Genomic DNA, 17945 nt, shown 5'->3' with positions numbered 1-17945 from the left:
GAGCAATAGAATGTGAATTACATAGGACCATAAGTTTAATGAGTCATATCACCAAGATGCTTCTAAGAATTTTGATGACAAGAGCTAAAAGTAAGATACAAGCTGAAATAGGCAAAGAACAATGTGGTTTTGTGAAAGACAAAGGTACAAGAAATGTGATATTGATGTTAAGGATACTATCAGAACGAGTTATTCAAGTGCAAAAAGATTTGTTTGTTTGTTTTATTAACTACACAAAGGCATTTGATAAAGTGAAGCACGATAAGTTATTTGAAATATTACAGAAAACTCTAGATCTAGATTCGAAAGACCTCCGCCTAATCAGAAATCTGTACTGGGAACAAACTGCCGCTGTAAGAATAGATGGAGAATTGAGTCAGTTTACGAAAATCAAGAGAGGCATTAGACAAGGGTGTGTTTTCTCCCCTGATTTATTTAATGTGTACAGTGAGACAATATTACAAAAAATAAGAGACATCTTGGGAATCAAAGTTGGCGGTGAAAACATCAATAATTTCAGATATGCGGATGACACTGTGTTGATTGAAAGTACGGAGGAAGAACTACAAAACTTAACTGATATAATTGTTGAAGAAAGTGCAAAAATGGGTCTATCTATCAATTGCAAAAAGACAGAATGTATGGTGATATCCAAAAAGAAGGAGAATCCTATCTGCAGGCTGAGAATAACCGGGAAAGACATAAAACAAGTACAGAACTCTTGCTACTTAGGAAGTTGCGTGACATCAGATGGCAGGTGCGACTTGGACATCAAAAGAAGAATAGGGATGGCAAAAGACACCTTTAAGAGAATGAAGAGTATACCGACCAATACTAAACTAGGCATGACAACCCGCCTCAGAGTACTGAAATGTTATGTTTATGCAGTTATGTTATATGGCTCAGAATTTTGGACAATATCTAGTAACATGAGGAAGCAAATTGTAGTAGCAGAGATGTGGTTTTTGAGGAGGATGCAAAGAATATCATGGACGAAACGAATATCTAACGAGGATGTCATGAACAGAGCAAGCACAAAAAGAGAAATAATGTATGAGATCATGAAAAGGCAACGTAACTTCATTGGACATGTGATTAGGAAAGAGGAGTTAGAATGCATGGTAATTATGGGAAAGATTGAAGGGAAGAAAGCAAGAGGAAGACAAAGGCAAATGATGATGGAGACAGCAGCCAGGGAACTGGAAATGAATACCAATGAATTGATCCACTTGACCCGAAACAGGAGTGTGTGGGCCATGGCAGTCAAAGCTCAAACTGGGCACGGCACCTGATGATGATGACCCTACCAAGAGCCAAAGTATAATTCCAAGATTGAAAGGCTTATCATATGCAGAGAGTTTGATGGCTCTGAGGCCTGTAGTTACTGAAATTCAGAAGAATAAGGGGGACGATCTCATTGAAACCTATCGAATGTTGAAAGGGCTTGATATAGTGGATGTGAAGAAGATGTTTCCTATGGTGGGGGAGTCTAAGATTAGAGGACACAGCCTCAGAATAGGGGGATGTCCGTTTAGAACGGAGATGAGAAGGAATTTCTTTTGCCAGAGACTGGTGAGTCTGTGGAACTTGTTGCAACAGGCAGCTGTGGAGACCCAGTCACAGGGTGTACTTAAGGGAGTAGGTTGACAGGTTCTTGATTAGTCAGGGCATGAAGGGATATGGGGGAGAGGCTGGAGATTGGGTCCCAGAGGGAAATGGATCAGCCATGATGAAATGGTGGAGCAGACTCCATGAGCCAAATGGCCTAATTCTGCTCCTATAACTTATGGTCTTATAAGGCCCTGACTCCAGCCAGCATAGCTCTCTGTATCACTGAGGCACACCAGCCTCCAAACCATGGCATGGTTGTGGTCCTCTTCAAGGTACCTTCCTCTGTTCAACTTTATTTGCAATATCTACATCAAAATACATACAATGTGAAATGCTGCTATTCTTTAGGTCAGATTGTGGCTTGGGCATCTTTATTAGATTACATAAGATTTATTTATTAATCACATGTACATTGAAACATACAGTGAAGTGTGCCAGTTGTGTTAACCACCAGCACAATCTGAGGACATGGCGGGGGCAGCCTGCAAGTATTGCCACAACTTCAGCACCAGCATACCTTACCCACAATGCTTGGCAGAACAACATGACGCCAACATACAACAAGCAGCAACAGCAGAACAAACTCCTTTCCCACCCCCCCATCCACACACACAGACGGCCTCCAACCCCAGGACAGGCCGCCACTGAGCCTTTGACCTCCTGGCCATGGCTCCGGACCTCCGGACTTGCAGATGTCAGGCCTCTGACCTCCAGACTTGCTGACCTTGAGGGTTCCACCTCTAGACTCGCCAATCAGAGGCCTCTGACCTCAGGACCTGCTGACTAACCTTGGGACTCTACTCTTGCAATTTGCTGACTACGGATCTCTGGCCCCAGCAATCACTGACCAAAGAATATCAGGCCCTCATTCCTAGGGGCCCACAGACCTCAGTCCTCGGACCACCATCTTCAGAGCTCACCGATCTCCAGCATAGGAGTGCTCCAATTTCCAACTTCTTCCACTTCCTCCATTTGTTCTCTCTGTTCTCTTGCTCCCCTCTTCCCTGTCCCTACCTGTAACCTGACCTCTAACTTCCTACACCGTCATCAAAAGCCATCCGTATGATCCTTAAAAAAATAAATGGGAGCTCCAATTCTGACAGACAGCACATTATCTAAAAAAACGTTCTATCATTAGTTCTGTCATGTACTATCTCTAATGAATCACACAGCTTGCTGCTTCACAGCAAGACACTACATCTCAATGCCTATCTCTAAGACAGCAGAAAATAGTTGGTCATTCAAATTAATTATAACAGTACTTCATTAAATAAAAGCCCATTACAATGTCAAGACCATCTGTACTGTGGGTCCTCCACTGAAACAAACACTAAGTACTGCAACAACACTTCATCACGTGGAATAGCCATGGATTCAAAAGTTCAAAAGTTTAGAGTAAATTTATTATCAAAGTACATATATGTCACTATATACAACCATGATATTCATTTTCTTGTGGGCATTCACAGAAGGTACAAGAAACACAATAGAATCAATGAATGACCACAGCCAACAGGACAAACAACCAGTGTACAAAACAAGCTGAGCAAATACAGAAACAACAAATACTAATAATAAATGAGAAATAAATATTGAGAATATGACCATGAGACCAAAAGGTATAGGAGCAGAAGTAGGCCATTTGGCCCATCAAGTCTGAGACGAATATGAGATGAAAAGTCCATGAAAGTGAGTCCATAGTTTGTGGGATGAGTGAAGTTATCCTCTCTGGTTCCAGAGACTAATGGTTGAACTGTTCCTGAACCTGGTGGTATCTGATGTCACCAATTGAATTTCAGGTGCAAGGTTTTGAAGGCTGAATCAATCAGATAAACCATTTCCATTAAGTTCAGATGTCAGACCAAAAGTGCAAGGATTGGAATGATCAATAATTTCAAAGTCAAAGTCAAAGTAACTTTATTATCAAAGTACACATATGTCACCATATACAACCCTGAGGTACATTTCCTTGCAGGCATTGATAAATAAAAAGGAAATGCAACAGAATTTATGAAAAAAACTATACATAAACAAAACTGACAAACAACCAGTTTGCAAAAGAAGACAAATTATGCAAATAAAAGTATAAGTAATATTTAGAGCATGAGTTTTAGAGTCCCTGAAAATGAGTCTGTAGGTTGTGGAATGAGCTCAATGTTGTGGTGATTTAAGTTATCCACACTGGTTCAGGAGCCTGATGGGTGTCAGGTAATAACTGTTCCTGAACCTGGTGGTGTGAGGCCTGAGGCTCCTGTACCTCCTTCCTGATGGCAGCAGTGAGAAGAGAGCACGGGCTGGGTGGTGGAGGTACTTTGACGTTGGATGTGGCTTTCTTGCGTCACTGCTCTTTGGAGATGTGGTCAATGGTGATCAACACAGTTATGCATCGTTATACATTTCATTTTTTAAAAATTATCTGCATCAAAATACTCTAAACTCAGATTTGGAAAGGTTAGATGCAGAGTAAAGTTATCCCTCATTTCCATTTAACGTAGGAACAGGGGTTGCAACCTCGGAAAAAACGGACCCCTTAAGGCTCCATGGCATTAAAAACGTTGGGAACCGGAACCCCTACTTTAGAAGTTATCTTACGGATTAATATTTATATGTGTTTTTATTATTGTGTTCTTTATCTTATTGTGTTTGCTTGGACTGAATCAGATCCAGAGCAACAATTATTTCATTCTCCTTTACAATTGCATACTGGAAATTACATTAAACAGTTTTGAATTTTGAATCTTGAATTATTATTATTATTATTATTTTGTATTTGCACAGTTTGTCTTTTGCACCTTGGTTGTTTGTCAGCTTTTTTTATGTATAGTTTTCATAAATTCCATCAGATTTCTTTATTTTCCTGCAAATACTTGCAGGAAAATAAACTTCAGGGTAGTATTTTGATCATAAATCTACTTTGAACTTTGTTGTCTTTAATGGGAACTGAAGTTTTGAAAACAAAAATATTAGTTACAAAACCTACAAAACATCAAGTGAACTAGAACCAGGAATTCCATTAACCAAGGCATGAAAAAGGTCATACTATGGGAGCCACAGACAAGCCTGAGCATTTTCTATCCTTCATGCCACATATTCAGCTGGAGTGATCCCCTGAACTCCCAACTGTTCAGCTTCAATGATCAATCTTTTTTGTGGAACATTAACAAAATGTCTTTTGGAATTCCAGGTACAAATTATCAATTGACTTAGGTGTTACGGTATGCAACTTACCACACCAGCTTCCAGGGTTTAGACGCTCAGATTCTCCTGTGTACGGTTACAGCTGGCACGGACCCCTTAAAGATTCAAGCCCGCCATGTTTTGGCACCAGGATATTAGTATTTAAAGTGCTCCTGATCTGAGGTTCGGTGCTCAATCATCAGCTCTACTTTTATTCAGTCTGCAGTTGTGTTTTTGGGTTTCTATCTCGTTTAGATTCTCGTCTAGCATCTGGTCAAGATCCATGTTCTCATCTCAGTCTCGAAATCATGTCCCGATTCTGGTCTTGGATACTCCAGCACCCGGGTCCTCACCATCCTTGTCTAGGCCTCTCAGCACAGGTGGCCATTTCACAGAATCCAAATCTGCTAGCAGCTTTGTATGAGTCAATACATTATTTTACAAGGGTGGATGGAAAACAAATAGATTTTTATAATGGCACCCCCTAGAGATTACTCAATGGCTGTCAACACCTCTCAGCTCTGGTCACTGGTTGTTCTCAGTGCTCTGGGGTGAATGCTGTTTAATCCTGGGAGCTTTATTTTAAGATCTCTCAGCTTGTCTGGAACTTCAAAGCCATTCGTACTCACACTTATTCTCAACTTGTGAATGATGACTCTGTCCTTTTCCGGCAGAAGGGTATGATGCCACCGTCTCCTCTGTGAATAGTTTAAGGACGTAATCATTCCAAGTATTTACCACCTTAAGCTCATTAGCAGTTTCACATCCTCTTTCCAAAGCTTTTAATATCCTTATTGCTTCACACAACTAGCATCAATAGAACTGAAAACACTTCTCTGTTGCACATTTCCTCTCTCTTTTCTTCTAGAATTTTCTTTGCCCTTCAGGTCACATTCACCACCAGCACAGGTGCACCAAGGTTGTGTGTTTAACCCCAGAGTCTATTCACGACTGTGAGGCTAAGCACACCTCCAATGCCATACTTAGGTTTGCTGATGACACCACTGCTGTTGGTCAAATCCAAGGTGGTGACGAATCAGCATATAGGAGGAAGATTGAAAATCTGGGTGAGGGGTGCCGCAATGACAACCTCTCACTCAACATCAGCTAAAACAAAGGAGCTGATTATCGACCCTCACAACACGCTGGAGGAACTCAGCAGGTCGGGCAGCATCCGTGGAAAAGATCAGTGAATGTTTCGGGCCGGAACCCTTCGTCTGGACTGCAGGGGGAAGGGGCAGAGCCCTATAAAGAAGGTGGGGGAGGGTGGGAAGGAGAAGGCTGGTAGGTTCCGGGTGAAAAACCAGTGAGGGGAAAGATAAAGGGGTGGGGGAGGGGATAGGCAGGAAAGGTGAAGAAGGAATAGGGGAAAACACAATGGGTAGTGGAAGGAGGCAGAACCAAGGGGAAGGAGGTAGGCAGCTGGGGGAGGGGGCAGAGTGACATAGGGATAGAGGAAGGGAGGGGGAGGGAATTACCGGAAGTTGGAGAATTCAGTGTTCATACCAAGGGGCTGGAGACTACCTAGACGGTATATGAAGTGTTGCTCCTCCAACCTGAGTTTAGCCTCATCATGGCAGTAGAGGAGGCCATGTATGGACATATCTGAATGGGAGTGGGAAGCAGAGTTGAAGTGGGTGACTACAGAAGGTCCATGAGCCAGTCCTCATTAGGAGGTGGCGAGGGTCAGTAATTTTAAATTCCTTGACATTACCAGATCAGAGGATCTGTTTTGGGACCAGTGTATAGGAGATATCACATAGAAGGCACAACAGCACCTTGACTTTCTTTGAAGTTTGCACAGATTCAGCAAGCCATCGAACACTTTGACAAACTTCTACAGATGCACAGTGGAGAGTATCCCAACTGGCTGCGTCACATCCTGCTATGAAAACACCAATGCCTTGAAATAGAAATGCCCACAGAAAGTGGTGCATATAGCCCAGTCCATCACAGGCAAAGCCCTCCCCAGCATTGAGCACAGTTACAAGGAGCACTGCCGGGAGAAAGCAGCATCCATTATCAAGGACCCCCATCATCCAGGCCATGCTGCTTCTCACTGCTAGCATCAGCCAGGAGGTACAGGAGCCTCAGGTCTCACATCACCAGTTTCAGGAACAGTTATTACTCTTCAATCATCAGGGTCCTGAACTGGCATGGATATCTTCACTCACCACAATGCTGAACTGATTCCACAACATACAGACTCTCTGTAAGGTCTCTGCAACTCGTGTTCTCAGTATTATTTATTTTGTAAATTGTTGTTTGTCAGAGTTTGTTTACAACTGGATTTTCAGAAATGCTATTTCTTTATTTTCCTATAAATGCCTGCAAGAAAATTAATCTCGAAGTATTATATGGTAACATACACATACTTTGATAATAAATTTACTTTGACGTTGATTTTAGCTCAGATGCTTTGAGGTCGTCTTCAACCTCTACCTGCAACATCACCTTCACAAATATCCCAGAGTATTTACCTCGACCCACTTCCCCTCCCGAAGGACATGGGCTTGCAATTCTCTTCCAGCTGCCCCAACACCTGATCCCCAGGCATCAACACCTGAAAGCGCACCAGAGACACAAGAAATTCCACAGGTGCCGGAAATCCAGAGCAACGCACACGCTGGAGGATCTCAGAGATCAGGCAGCATCAATAGAGAGAAATAAATAGTCCATGTTTCGGGCAGGGTCACTTCATCAGGACATGTTTTTCACTCAATTTCTTGACACCTTGGCACCAACATCCCAATCTCCTTTCTCTGCATACCTGAAGGGTCCTCACTTCCATCCAACATGGCCCAATTCAAGAGACCATTCAGCCCATTGAGCCTGCTCCACCATTCTATCATGGCTGATTTATTTTCCCTCTCAAACTTATTCTCATCCCTACTCCCTATAACCTTTAACGCTTTTACAAATCAAGAGCCCATCAACCTCCACTTGAAACATACCCAGAGATTTGGTCTCCATAGCCATCTGTGGCAATAACTTCCACAGATTCACCACCCTCCGGCTAAAGAAATCCTTCCTCATCTCTGTATTCTGAGCCTATGCCATCTGGTCTTAGACTACTCCGCTATAGGAAATATCTTCTCCACATCCACTTTATCTAGGCCTTTCAATATTCAGTAGGTTTAAACGTGAGTACAGGTCCAGAGCCATCAAGTACTCCTCATACCGTAATCCTTTCATTCCAGCAATCATTCTCATAAATCTCCTTTGGGCCTCCAATATCAACCCATCCTTTTTAGATATAGGGTCCAAAACTGCTCATAATACTCCAGATGTTGTCTGGCCAATGCCTTATAAAGCTTCACCATTACATCCTTGTAATGCTGAGGCTGTGTAGAGTCAGCATTAGGCCTCCAGTTCACCAAGAAAATCATCCAGTTCGCCAAGAAAAGGCCTCCAGTTTACCACTTTTCCACAGTTTTAAGTTCTAACTATCCATTCCCCTATCATCCCCAGCTCCTAGACACCATCAACCAGCTCCCTGTACATTAGTGTTTGGCTCTCACCCCAACCCAGCATTTCCCCCATTATTGTACCCTTTCTTTTCCAGAGCCCTTGTGGATTGGCCTCAGTCCCAGATCTTGCCACAGGTCGAAGGGAGTCCTTGTCCTTATGTTCTGATTCACCACTGATCAACGTCTTGTGTGATAATGTCTTCAAACACCAAGCCCCCATCCGAAGAGATGGTGGCACATTGAGCAGTGAACCAAATTTAGTATCTCTTTGCCCTCAGATAAATTTCTATCTCTGACACTATTACAGGTCAGGGCATTGGAGTTTATAGTTCAATTCTGGTGCCGTCTGTAAGAAGTTCCCAATATTTATTGCAAATTTATTTTTATTTCTTTTTCCCACAACCTATGGATTCTCTTTCAAGGACTCTTCATGACTTATTTATTTATTTATTATTGTTCTTTCTATTTTTTTGTATTTGTGCAGTTTATTGTCTTTTACACAGTGGTTGTACGCCCAGTTGGTGCGGTCTTTCATTGATTCTATTATGGTTATTTGATTTTATAAGTATGCCTGCAAGAAAATGAATCTCAGGGCTGTATGTGGTCACATACATGTACTTTGATAATAAATTTACTTTGAACTTCTGAAAAAACTTTGAACTTTGAAGTTTGTATGTCTTCCCCATGAATGCATGGGTTTCCTCCGGGTGCTCTGGTTTCCTCGCACAATCCAAAGATATTCCGGTTACTGGTTAATTGGTCATTGTAAATTGTCCTGTGATCAGGCTAGGGTTAAATAGGTGGGGGGCTGGGTGATGCCAGAAGGCCCTGTTCTGCATTGGATCTCTTAATAAAATAAAAATAGTAATCCTTATTGGGTACCTGTTTCTTGAAAGCTAAACTACATTTTCCATTGATTAGCAATTAAATGGCTCCTTCTTCATTAACCTGTATTACATTACAACAAAGCCACGACTTGAACCACACTTAATTACCTATACAGTACTCTAGAACAGGGGTCTCCAACCCTTTTTGCACCGCGGACCAGTTTAATACTAACAATATTCTTGCGGACCGGCCAACTGGGGGTGGAGGGGGGTGCGTTCGAGTAGGGTTAAACTCACCTCAACATGTCTTTTACAGTTAGGGTTGCCTACTTTCTCACTCCCAAATAAGGGGCAAAAGTAGCAGTCAAATCCCGGGACACTTTACCCCAGGAAGCCTTGCGTGGGCACCTGGGTGCGCATGCGCGTACGTGCCGATTTTTTCCCACAAATCGGTTTTGCCTTCATCTTCCCAACTATACTGTACATACATTATTTCTACTTTATATAGGCTGTGTATTTATCATATCATTCTTGCTTTTACTATATGTTAGTGTTATTTATTTTCAGTTTTATGCGTTATTTGGTAGGTTATTTTTTGGGTCTGGGAACACTCAGAAATTTTTTCCCATATAAATTAGTGGTAATTGCTTCTTCGCTTTACGCCATTTCAGCACAAAAGGTTTCATAGGAACGCTCTACCTTAGCTGGGGAAATACGGGACAAGGGCGGTCCCGTATGGGACAAACCAATTTAGCCCAATATACGGGACAGCTGGCAACCCTATGTTCAAGTTCAACAGTGCGTGACAGGGAACGAGGAAAGGTGCAGCTGACTCATATCGTTTCCTCACGGCCCTGTAGCACATGCTTTGCGGCCTGGTGGCTGGGGACTGCTGATCTAGAACATCTTGAAGACATGAACCCCATCCCCTAAATTAGCCTCAAGTTCCTATGTTAAGAATTCTGGCACATTTCTGCCTTCTTGAGATGTTGTTCTTGATAAAAGTCCTTATAAATGCTGCCACGGGCTAAAATTGGGTTGCCCAGGGTTGGTGACATTCCCTAAGTCCGCCGAAAATTTATGCCATTTGAAAAATAAACAGTGTATCTTGGTAAAGATTGGTTTATTAGCGAGACAGATGGCGGGCAAGCTGCGTGGCCTCAGTTGTAGCGAGGCCGAGGCTTCAAGCTGCGGGCTTGCCTGTTGTAGCATTCTAGAAGAGGAGACGCTGGAGGAGGTGCATCACCCTGTCCCTGCTGGATTGGAGGCTGGTCACTCCCATCGGTGTTGCCCTCCAGTGTTCAATATACATATACGTATAGCATATCACTTGTTTCTACTGGCTTCAAATGCTGTCTTATATGTGCTACATGTGCCTTGTGCTGTGTGTGACTGTTGGTATTGTGTCTTGTACCTTGGCTCCAGAGGAGCGTTATTTCATTTGGCTATATTCATGGGTGTACATGAATGACAATTAAAATTGAACTTGATATGGTTAGTTTTCCAGTAATTACGGCACAACTGATTCTGTATTCTTCTAGAAACTTAGTTTTCGGTAGCAGATGTTTACGCCTATTTTACAGGTTAATTGTTATCACTGGTATTTGTGTTATCTCTCATCTGAGTAAGAGATGGCTGCAATTACTTCTTCCGTTGTCTTTTCTTTGTTCTCTCAGCTCTCTCTTGATCATTTTCCATTCTTGTAACACTTAATAAAAGTGAGCAACAAATTTTATGCCTCATTCTTGACCTCCAAAGAACTCATAATTCGTGGGTCGAGTTTGGATCGCAAGAAGATCCAAAATAATGAAGTGTATCTTACATTCCTCACTCTCTGCAGAAAATTAGCCGGCCGGTGGTGTAGTAGCATCAGCAATGGACTTCAAGGCGAGTGGCCCCAGGTTCGAATCCAGCCAGTTCCTTGCACTCTATCCATCCGCGCTGGGTTGAGCTAGCAACTCGGCCTCGTAAAAAAAAAACAGGCAAAATGCTAAAGAAACGGCAAGAATGCGCTACAAGGAGCGGAGAAGAATAACTAATTCTGCAGGAAATATCCCATTAACATTAAAAGCCGTATTGCATGTTAGATGTCAATTGGAAGCAATACTGATAATAACAAAGCCATATAAATTCAAAAGATCAGCTCAAATAAAATTAAAAATCATCTCACTCACCTTTCTCAAAGTTAATACTGGGAACCATTATCTCCTTCAAAATTGATGATTGCTCGGATGACTGATTGTTGGTGACAAGGAATAAAATACAATTCCAGTACAATGCATTTACAAAGCATATTCAAGCTAATGCAGAAAATTGCACTGGAAAGCTGCCAAGTAATTCTTGCCTGCTGAAGACTAAATCCCGAGCAGTTTCTTGGACACAGCGTTATAATTTTATTTTTCCAGGAACTTGTATGTTGAGCACTAATGTCTGTCAGACCTCCACTCAAGAGCTAATTCACTGCCTTGGTCAGTTTCCCATTTTTAATGCTTCTCTTCTTCATTAGAATAAATAGCAATCTGTCCTCTGGGGCAGCTGCCGCTGCTAAATTTGCTCCTTGGGTGACTACGGACACTATTTGTTGTCCTGTTGTGGTTACAGCCACTGTCTGTCTTCCAGCTGTGCGTGCAGCTGCTGCCTATATCTGTAACCCTGGTGCATTTTCTGTTCTTCTGTTGGGACCTGACCCCCACCAAAACCGGCCCCCTCCCCCCCCCCCCCGGCTCCCATGCCAATCGTTGATGGCAAAGAAACCACTCTACGCTCACAGGTGATTCCACTGACTTAGCTCTTCTGAGACGTAGGTTCCATCCCCAACTGCTGACGAATGTTTCATTCCCCTGCTGTCCGATCAGGTGACCTGAATCAGATTTAGGTTTAATATCCCTGACGTAGGTCTGATGGCTCTGGGGCCTGTACATGCTGGAGTTTAGAAGAATGAGGGAGGATCTGATTAAAACCTATCAAATATTGAAAGGCCTGGATAGAGCGGATGTGGAGAGGATGTTTCCTGCGTCTACAGCCAGAGAGCATGGAATCAGAGTGGAAAGGTGACCCTTTAGTCATAGTCATAGTCATACTTTATTGATCCTGGGGAAATTGGTTTTCGTTACAGTTGCACCATAAATACTAAGTAGTAATAAAACCACAAATAGTTAAATAGTAACATGTAAATTATGCCAGGAAATAAGTCCAGGACCAGCCTATTGGCTCAGGGTGTCTGAGCCTCCAAGGGAGGAGTTGTAAAGTTTGATAGCCACAGGCAGGAATGACTTCCTATGACGCTCTGTGTTGCATCTCGGTGGAATGAGTCTCTGGCTGAATGTACTCCTGTGCCCACCCAGTACATTATGTAGTGGATGGGAGACATTGACCAAGATGGCATGCAACTTAGACAGCATTCTCTTTTCAGACACCACCGTGAGAGAGTCCAGTTCCATCCCCACAACATCACTGGCCTTACGAATGAGTTTGTTGATTCTGTTGGTGTCTGCTACCCTCAGCCTGCTGCCCCAGAACACAACAGCAAACATGATCGCACTGGCCACCACAGATTCGTAGAACATCCTCAACATCGTCCGGCAGATATTAAAGGACCTCAGTCTCCTCAGGAAATAGAGACGGCTCTAGAGACAGCTTAGGACAGTGACGAGGAGAAACTTCTTCAAACAAGAGGGTGGTGAATCTTTGGAATTCTTCGGCAAGGACAGCTATGGAGGCCAAGTAATCGAGAATATTTAAAATGGAAGCTTACGGATTCTTGATTAGTCAGGACATCATCAAAGGTTAGGGGGGGAGGCAGGAGACTGGGGTCGAGATGGAATGGCCGAGCAGACTCAATGGGCCGAATGGCCCGACTCGACTCCCATGTATTGTGGTCTATATGCCATCTTATACTACCTTGAGGTTCATTAGGGTTTCCTGCATCTGCAAAATCTCTTGTGTTTATTAAGAGGTGCAAATCATTGCTTTGTCCATGAAAAGAAATGCAATATCATCCAGAAAAAGAGAGTTAAATTCAAAGTAGTTCTGCCTGGTGAAGGATGCCATTGAAGTAAGACCAGAGAATAAGAATTTCAATAAAGACAAAGGTCTCGCTCCAAGTAAGAACTGGAATATCATTTTAAGTAAGGTGGGAGAGCGGAAACCTGATTGGTTGAAGACTAACCAATCCAGTGGGACAGACAGGAGTTAAGTATATATACCACCAGACTGGACATACCTAGGTATCGTCCCTGACGGAGATAACGGAGTTTGTCATTGAAATATTGGTTGAAATCAACACCTGGACCTGGCTGGAAGCCTGAGAGGAGTTAATGCAAAATAAGTATCAATATATTGTGCCAGTAATAAGTAAAGAACCTATTTTCTAAAGAATCCATTTGCACCTATTTTCTATGTTTTCTAAAGAAATAAATAAACAGCAAGGCCATAACACTGAGAATATGAATTGAAGAGTCCTTGAAAGTGAGTCTGTAGGTTGTGGAATCAGTACAGTATTGAGTTATTCACACTGGTTCAGGAGCCTGATGGTTGAGGGATACTAACCGTTTCTGAACATCGTGGTATGGGACTTAAGGCTCCTGAAGACTCCTGCTCAATGGTAGTAGTGAGAGGAGAGGAGAGCATGGCCTGGAATTCATTGTCATGGGTAGGTGTTGAAGCCAAGTCATTGAGTATATTTAAAATGAACGTTGATAGGTTCTTGATAAGCCAGGGTCCTGATAACGGATGCTGCTTTCTTGTGGCGGTGCTCCTTGTAAATGTACTTAGAGGTGGAGCGGGATTTGCCTGTGATAGACTGGGCTGTATCCACCACTTTTTGTAGACTTTTCTATTCCTAGGCATTGGTCAGGATAATCTCCACTGTGCATGTTTGTCAAAGTTTAGGGTTACATGCTGAATCGATGCAAACTTCTAAGAAAGTAGAGATGCTGTCATGCTTTCTTTGTGATGCCACTTACGTGCTAGCTCCAGGAAAGATTCTCTGACATGGCAATACCAAGGAATTCCCTAAAGTGGACTGGCTCATGGACCTCCAGCTTCTTACTCATGTAGTCAATAAGTAACTCTTTGTTTTTGCTGACATTGGGTGAGAGGTTGTTGTTAGGGGCACCTTTCAACCAGATTTTCAACATACAGTCATTTCTTGTAACACATTGGCCCCAAGAATCAGAGCACCAAGACTTTTCTCCATTCTCAACTCGCTAATGCTTCACCTTTGTTCCTACTTGAATGGTTTCCAGCAACTCCCAGACAGCGTCTCTGTACTGAATCCTAAATTTTGCATCCAATGTGGAAGGTGATGTCTGCTATGCTTCCCAATCTATAAAAAATGGTCAGAAATAGAAACTGCAGACATAAAGAATATATGTGTGACAGACTTTCTAAAAATTACTGAACTAATGCCCAGCATTTGATGGCTCTGGGCCTGTACTCACTAGAGAATGGGGGGTGGGGGATCTCATTGAAACCTATCAAATATTGAAAGACCTAGATAGAGCAGACGTAGTGAGCATGTTTCCAATGTGGGAGAGTCTAGGACCAGAGGATACAAGGGCATTCCTTTAGACCAGAGATGATGAGGAATTTCTTTAGCCAGAGAGTGGTGAATCTGTGGAATTCATTGCCACAGACAGCCCTGGAAGCCAAGACATTGGGTATTTTTAAAGCACAGTTTGATAGATTCTTGATTAGAAAGGGCATCAAAGGTTTCAGGGAGATGGAAGGAGAATGGGATTGAGATGGATAAAAAAAAACAGCCACGGTGGAATGGTGAAGTAGACTCGATAGGCCAAAAGGTCTCATTCTGCTCTTATGACTTATAATCTCAACCCAGGCTGCTGATGCAAAAACTTGTTCAAACTGGAACTTAAGAGGAATTTATTTGAGTCACGGTGACCAGGAAGCTAAAAATAAAAATGGTTCATTAATAGTCGTTGGAGAAAGAAATACGCAATCCTTCAATCCCCTGGCATCCAACAAGAGAAAATCTGCAGATGCTGGAAATCCGAGCAACACACACACAGTGCTGGAGGAACTCAGCGGGCCAGGCAGCAACTATGGAATAAGGTACATTCGACGTTTTGGACCGAGACCCTCCAGCAGCACTTCTTTACATAGTTGCTGCCTGGCCTGCTGAATTCCTCCAGCATTTTGTGTGTGTGGTGCTCCCCTCCCCTGTCCTCTGTCTGATCTACACCACCAGCAACAGGGTTGATTCTTACAGTGAATAAAAACAAATTACAGGTGCGGCTGTTAAACCCCACCCCACCACTGAGCACACCTACATGGAGCGCTGCCACAGGAAAGCAGCATCCATCATCAGCGACCCCCACCACCCAGGACATGCTCTCCTCTCACTGCTGCCATTAGGAAGAAAGTGCAGGAGCCTCAGGTCCCACAGCAGCAGTTTCAGGAATAGTTATTACCCCTCACCCATCAGACTCTTGAACCAGTGTGAATAACTTCACTCACCACAACTCCTGACTGACTCCGCCACCTATATATTCACTTTCAAGGACGCTACACATTTAGGTTGAAATGTCTAATAGCGGAGGGCGTGCACTCAAGGGAGTAATTTCAAAGGAGATGTGAGGGGGCAAGTTTTTTAACGCAGAAATTGATGGGTGCCTGGACTGCGCTGCCTGTGGTGGCGGTAGAGACAGAAACATTAGAGGCTTTTAAGATAAGTTTAGATAGGCACAGGAGTGTAAGGAAAATGGAAGGATAGGGACATTGTGTAGGCAGAGGGAATTAGTTTAGTTGGCCATTTGATTACTAATTTAATTGGCTTGGCACAACATTGTGCGCTGAAAGGCCTGTTCCTATGCTCCACACATCAAAGTTGCTGGTGAACGCAGCAGGCCAGGCAGCATCTCCAGGAAGAGGTACAGTCGACGTTTCAGGCCAAGACCCTTCGTCAGGACTTACGCTGTACTGTTCTACACATAACACATATTCTTCGTACTATGTAATTTCTTGTTTGTAATTATTATTTGTTTCTCTTGTATTTGCACAGTTTGTCTTTTGCACATGGGTTGTTTGTCAGTCTTTGCGTGTGGGTTTTCATTGATTCTATCATGTTGTTTTGTTCTGCTACGAGTATCCACAAGAAAGTGAATCTCAGGTGACACATCTGTACTTTGATAATTAAATTTGTTTTGAACTTTGAACATACAAAATCTCCTCAAACTCCATTATTCCTTTCCCATGGGCTATTTATTTCTTTTGTGATTTACATATTTTTTATGCCGTTGATCTGTTCTACTGCTGCAGAACAAGTTCCACAACTTATTAGGCAGTCATAATAAAACTCATTCTGATCCCGTGGGTTCTCATTTTTAATACTTGCTAGGTTGTGCAGTTTGAGATTATGGATGAGAACACCCAGAAGGGTCACGAATGCTCTTGGCTGTGATATACACTCCGTGGCCACTTTATTAGATTCGCCTACGAACCCAGTATGGTCTTCTGTTGTTGTACCTATTAAATGGCCACTGAGTGTTTGTTTGTTGTCTTCGGCTGCTGTAGCCCATCCACTTCAACGTTCAAAGTGTTGTGTGTTCTGAGATGCTCTTCTACACACTACTGTTGTAACGCATGGCTATTTGAGTTGCTGTCATCTTCCTGTGTGTTTGAACCAGTCTGGCCATTCTCTTCCGACCTCTCTCATTAACAAGGCATTTTCACTCACAGAACTGCTGCTCACTGGATTTTTTTCTGAGTTTTTCACTCCATTCTCTGTAAACTCTAGAGATATTGTGTGTGAAAATCTCAGGAGGTCAGCAGTTACTGAGACACTCAATCCACCCCACCTGGCACCAACAATCAATCCATGGTCCAAGTCACTTCAGTCACATTTCTTCCTCATTCTGATGTTTCGCCTGAACGACAACTGAATCTCTTGACCATGTCTGCATGTTTCTATGCATTGAGTTGCTGCCACATGATTGGCTGCTGAGATATTTGCATTGCTGAGCAGGCATACAGGTGTACCTGACAGAGTGGCCACTGAGAGTATATGCATCCCCTCCCACACATACTTGGCATTCCTGTTGCCAGCGAGATGATAATCCTCATGCATGAAAGCCCATGAAAGTAGAGGGGGACCGGGAGTCCATCGTCAATTAGACGTGCACTAAAGAGGCTCTTTCATCACTGTGGGGAAGCAAGCAAGGAAAATTTCCACATTAGACGAGCATTGTATATCGGGGGGGGGGGGATCAATATTTGGAGTAATTTTGTAGAGGAAGATTGGCATTGGAGTATAGAAGTTGGGATGTAATGTTGAAATTGTACAAGGCATTGGTAAGGCCAAATTTGGAGTATTGTGTACAGTTTTGGTCACTGAATTATAGGAAAGATGTCAACAAAATAGAGAGAGTACAGAGGAGATTTACTAGAATGTTACCTGGGTTTCAGCACCTAAGTAACAGAGAAAGGTTGAACAAGTTGGGTCTTTATTCTTTGGAACGTAGAAGGTTGAGGGGGGACTTGATAGAGGTGTTTAAAATTACGAGGGGGATAGATAGAGTTGACGTGGATAGGCTTTTTCCATTGAGAGTGGGGGAGATTCAAACAAGAGGACATGAGTTGAGAGTTAAAGGGCAAAAGTTTAGGGGTAACATGAGGGGGAGCTTCTTTACTCAGAGAGTGGTAGCTGTGTGGAACAAGCTTCTAGCAGAAGTGGTTGAGGTGGGTTTGAGGTTGTCATTTAAAGTTAAACTGGACAGCTATATGGACAGGAAAGCAATGGAGGGTTATGGGGTGAGTGCAGGTCGGTGGGACTAGGTGAGAGTAAGAGTTCAGCACGGACAAGAAGGGCCGAGATGGCCTGTTTCCGTGCTGTAATTGTTAT

At 43.0% G+C, this 17945-nt stretch overlaps 1 protein-coding gene across 4 annotated transcripts in view; it reads right to left on the bottom strand.

The window, feature by feature from the left end:
* The window catches only part of lrrc3b (leucine rich repeat containing 3B), a 51528-nt gene that overhangs the window by 9417 nt on the left and 24166 nt on the right, over positions 1-17945 (bottom strand). For 2 of the 4 annotated variants that reach the window (XM_072283166.1, XM_072283167.1), the window contains exon 2: positions 10908-11049. The exons of 1 other annotated variant lie outside the window; for it this stretch is intronic. The gene's annotated coding sequence lies outside the window, so the exon portion shown is untranslated. Of the gene's footprint in view, positions 1-10907; positions 11050-11259; positions 11618-17945 lie in introns of those variants that run through there. One more of the 4 variants, XM_072283168.1, reaches the window with a different exon arrangement.

The sequence above is a fragment of the Mobula birostris genome, chromosome 19, assembly GCF_030028105.1.
Source record: "Mobula birostris isolate sMobBir1 chromosome 19, sMobBir1.hap1, whole genome shotgun sequence".
Lineage (NCBI taxonomy): Eukaryota > Metazoa > Chordata > Chondrichthyes > Myliobatiformes > Myliobatidae > Mobula > Mobula birostris.
This window is presented reverse-complemented; position numbering and strand designations above follow the sequence as displayed.